We start from the raw sequence: 5,298 nt of genomic DNA, 5'->3' as shown, positions 1-5,298 counted from the left end.
TATATTTAAAAACAAATATTTTATTAGTTATTTTAAAAAAAGAATGAAACCTTTTTTTTAGTTGTTAAATTGAAAGTGTTTTTTTCAGTTCCTTTAATGCGTGTTTCTGTACTTACATCATTTTCTTAATCTTCAATGGAAAATGTTGGCCTATGAAAGAGAAATTCTATTTCTTTCTTGAGAGTCGTTTGATCAGCAGTGTGAAATCCTTAGAGTATAAATTAAGCTGCTTCTGGTTTGAGGGGGATGCCTTTATATTTTTACTGTTGTTTGTGAAAAAGAGATAGTAAATCCTTCATCCAATGAGTAACAGAGGAATATAATTACCGATAACGAACTTGGTCATTTGAATCTGATGAATTTTTAGTGAAAATGAAACCCGTTCCCCTCTTGAGCTCGATAAGTGAACGATTCGAAATAATATTCTAAATCTGCAGAGATTGAAATTTTACAACCATTAAAAAATTATTATTTATATTATTGGAAAAAGTATTTTAGTATACAATTCTTTGTAGCACCAAAGCAAAGTATTAGTACTCTTTAGAGGAATCACCCTCTTATCATCCTGCCAACTGAGAGCTCGTTTCTTCTGACTTATAGCATAAACTTCATATTTTTTACTTTTAATTGAATGCTGTGATTCGACTTAATTTTAAAAAATAAACTAACGTAAAGTCATTAAATTAAATTAATTATAATATAGAATCATGAATACCCTTAGTATTTTTTTCTCTTTCTTACTACACATAACTTTGAATGTACATTGTTTTGAAAGTAGCCCCATAATTTCTGTCATTATTTTACCGTTATTTGCATCTTTCATTAAACCTAATTTTTTTTAATTACTAATATTATTTCATGAATATTATTTTCAGGATAATCTCAAGTTTCGTATATTTTTTAACCTCTTTTAATATACTTATACAAATTATCAAAGTTATCAATATAATAATAGGGAAATATTTGTTTTCTAATTAAAAGTTTCAATTTATCATCAGTTTTACTATTTTTTCTCGTGATTGTTATGTTATTATTTCCTAAATAAGATTCTAATTCATTATGTCTACTCGGCATAAATCTAAAAAAATCAATAAATCTAAGACAAACACGTGTTCCACCTGCAAATTTCGTGAAAGATATTTTTTTTATTGGTACAAGTTTAGTTTCACCTTTAAAAGTAGTGGCTAAATCTTTGATAAAAAAATGTACGTCATAGTCAAAATATACTGTAAAATAAGACTGAAATTACGTGGGCAATCTGGTCATTTAAATTACACCCTTGATGAGGTGCACCCCTATACACTCCTGAAATGTGATTATGATCACGATGTTTTACATCATCCTCGTTGAAAGTTTTTTTACAAATATGACACATTTTGACTATTATGAATTCTAGTTCATGCTCTAATGTTAGAGGTTTTATAAGCAAAATATTTTTTATAATGGATTCTATAAAATTAGATATTTCATGCATTTTTTTCATAAACCATGCAATACAGCCTATTCCTCTGTAACTTTCAAATTTAAAAATCATAATCACATTTTAAATAGAATGGAAAACTTTGGGAAGTATATTTTAAACAGACATCAGTATTAGAATTTGAATTATCATCGAACGGCTCTAATAAGCTTTCAGTACTAGCCAAAATAACAAAAGGACCTTTATTTTTAAACCTAAAATTTTTAAATTTCAAAATATTTTTATTTTTTCTGGGTAAAATCCCTCTGCATTTATTTAAATTAATATCATAAATGTTATACTTTTCGAGTGAGTATGCATATCTGAAATGACATAGACACCGACCACAAATAAACATTCGATTGGAAGCTTTTGAAAATTGTGATATTACTAAACGTGATAAGTTGCGAATAAATGAAAAGTGGAAAACACAATGAGAATTTTCATCTTTGTACAGATTTGCATTATTATAATAATCATCATAATCATTAATATATTCAGTTTTTTCAGTGAAAAGCAGATGAATTGTGGGCATTAAAAATTTTGTACACTCATATAAATAGTTATAATTTCTTGCTTATTTTTGTTTTCATCTTGTTTTTTTTTATTATTATTTTATATATATATATATTTTTTTTTATATAATATATATTATATATTTTTTTTCATCTTTTTCATCTTGTTTTCATTTAGGTTCATCGTTAAATGCCATGGCAAAGTTTAGTCCATCATAATTAAATTTTTTTGCTGAAATAGCGATAAGAGCTTATTGAGGTTGGATTTTTTTTCGTAGGATACAGCGTTACGGTAAATGCCCTAAGAAAGCAGTGAGGATCATAATTTATATTATTTACAACTGCTTACTTACTTCTAATAAAATATTTAGATTTTATTTTATTTTTATTGTTGAAATTCTTCAACCTTCACTTGTAGCTGAACCGGCAATAATTTATCATTAAACCATACTGTAAGATCTTTTGAAGGTCAAAGAATTTCATTTTTTTTATTAAAAAAATGTATTTCCTTAATTATACCCCCGTTTTTCAAGGCAGTAAATTTAGCAGCATGAATAAAATTCACTTTTGAATTACCATCCTTTTTTAAATATCTTTGAGTAGATAAATAACTAATGATTTTGCACCTTCAAAGAAATTATTTAAATCTTGGTGCATTAATTTTCAATTTATCATGTTCTTATTCTATTTTCGAAGTCTGATTCCAAGTCTTTCCATTCTATCAGTTTTTTAAAAATCCGAATTCCCTTTTCATTTCTTTTGAAATCGCTTCAGTTTCAAATTCAAACTTTTTAAAATGCTCACAGTCGATGTTATTTTATTTTTTCACCTACTGATAAAGTATTCTTATTTATTTATAAAATTTTATTCAGAATACATATATTTCATGTTCCAACAGCTTAGACCACTTTTCGATTTCGATATTTATTTTAATGTTTGACTTACCTTTTCCTATTTACTCATATGATTTCTCCGTAATGTGATTGAGCTTTCTGCAGTCGATTGAATTCATTTTGTGAAAACTTTGATCCCTTTCTCAAACCCTTTCCTTTCCTTAAAAATAATTTTAAAAAATTAGAGTCCGTTTCACCGAAAATTTCGATCAAATTAAAATTTTTAAATAATTTAACATACTTTTTAACAATTTACTGTGCCTTTTATGGATAGAGCTAACATACAGTTTAGTTATACTCCGATCAAATCGCAGTTTATATTTTTTATTTTCAACGTAACAATTGTTAACAATTGAAATTAAAAAGAGTAAAATGTAAATAATTTATATCAGATGATATATTCATCTGAAGTAAATACATTCTGCCCTTTGTAGAAATTTTGAATTTCGCTGAAAGCGCTGGAAATCTTAGGAAAATACTTTGAGAAATTCTTGGAACTATTAGAAATCTTGGAGATCTTTCGCCAAGCCTGGAGCATTCAGCCCACGAAGAATTCACACGTTCGTGATGCACACGCTGCTTTGGTGAGTCGAACTAACGGCCGACTCTGTCCGAACGCCCCCGAGCTTAGCCGAGTCTGATTTCTCCTCGAGAGTCCCGATCTGGAGAAGTTTTGGAAATCTGAGCATTCTCAGAAATCTAAAGAAATCTTAGCACTCTCTATGCGAATTCGATTGAGACTGCCAAAATCATAGTTTTAAGATTTCCAGATTGATCAGTGAGTAGCCCCTCGAGACATGGTTAACGCTTGAAAATTAATTTGATAAATTTCATAGTGTCTAAAATTATTTAGTCGTAATTCAATTTTTTATATATCTATATTTTCTATTCTTCTAAACTTCTTTCTTTGACAGGACGTATGTTTCACTTGACGCAATTGTGCACTTCATGTGGAACTGCAATCCCAATTTAGTACATTACCGGGAATATAGTATTTGAAATTCAAATATACGAATTTCTTGTTACATTGTGGTTTAAATTATTCAAATTTATTTTAAAATTATACGTATAATTAATTAGATGCAGAAACTTGTATCGCAATAAATATAGCAGGTCAACAGCAATGACCTGATTTCCCATTTAATGCGACATATTATTTGCAAATTAAATTTTTTATCCAAAAATTGTTAAACTAATTTTAGGGTAAAAAACGTGATTTTTTTAATTTAAGATTTTACATCACCTTTTACAATAACTGAAAGGATTTTTTCAATAAGTTTGAAATTGGACAAAAATTAAAACATTCTTGAAAAATTTCATGTGCTTGAAACTTTTTCTTTAGGGATTTCAACTGTTTGCAATTGATACGTGATTTCCCTATATTTTTCCATAGGACTTTTAAAATTTAAGATTAAACCATCGAAAACGTAGTGATTGCAAATGCTCTTTTATTAAAGTTCTTTCGGCTTTAACGAACACATTCTCATCACGTGTGTCCGAAAAAAAGAATGCTAGAAGCAAGTTTCAAGATCTAATTGGAAAACAATTTTGTTATTAAATTTTCATGGTACCTTGTGTATTTTTTTTCAAACATTTAATTTGTTTACTTTTATTTTGTGGGTCCACATTTTTTTTAATTCATCTTTTTTTATCCTGCACAGTTTGATGGTAAGATGGAATATTTGATTTTTCATAATTTTTTCTGGGATCAAAATTTGAATGTTCGATTTTACAAAAAAAATGTATAAAGTTGTTATAATAATCTTATAGGGCTCTTGAAAATCGACGTTTTTTTTCTTTGCTTTTTTCATATTTAATTCTAATAATTTTCTTTTTATCGAAAAAAGTGATGAAAATAAGTTGTTCACATTTTCAAGTACTACTAATAGCGGTACATAAAATTTTTAAATCTTGAAAAAAATAGTTTAACATTTTGAAAATACTCTACATTTTTCAATTTTTTCAAAATAGACACACTAAAGATAAATTCTTAAAAAAAATTAATAGTGGATATTTCAACCAAAAAAAAGGTTTTCGTTTTAAATCAAAAACAGTTGAATTGAATCAACAAGCTGAATTTTCAACAAAATATTTAAAACCTAATTGAAAACGGATAAATTTTACATTAAAAAATTGAAACTTTTACCAGATGAGATAAATCTTATATGAAAAAGGCGAATTTCCAACCAAATACTTGAACTTTAAAAAAGACACATTTTTAACCAAAAATTAAATAGTTAAGTATTGATTTAAAAAAAATTGTTATAAAAAACGAATTCTTCGGAAAACAGTTAAACTGTCTACAAAAAAGGTAATTTTTTACCTGATATATCATTTTCAATATAAAAAACTTCCTTTTAAATCAAAAAATTAACTGTCATCAAAGTATTTCAATTTCCAAACAAAGGGATGATGTTTAAACTAAAATTAT

The sequence above is a fragment of the Belonocnema kinseyi genome, chromosome 5, assembly GCF_010883055.1.
Source record: "Belonocnema kinseyi isolate 2016_QV_RU_SX_M_011 chromosome 5, B_treatae_v1, whole genome shotgun sequence".
NCBI classification, from domain to species: domain Eukaryota; kingdom Metazoa; phylum Arthropoda; class Insecta; order Hymenoptera; family Cynipidae; genus Belonocnema; species Belonocnema kinseyi.
The sequence above is the reverse complement of the archived record's forward strand: the minus strand, read 5'-3'. Positions refer to the sequence as shown.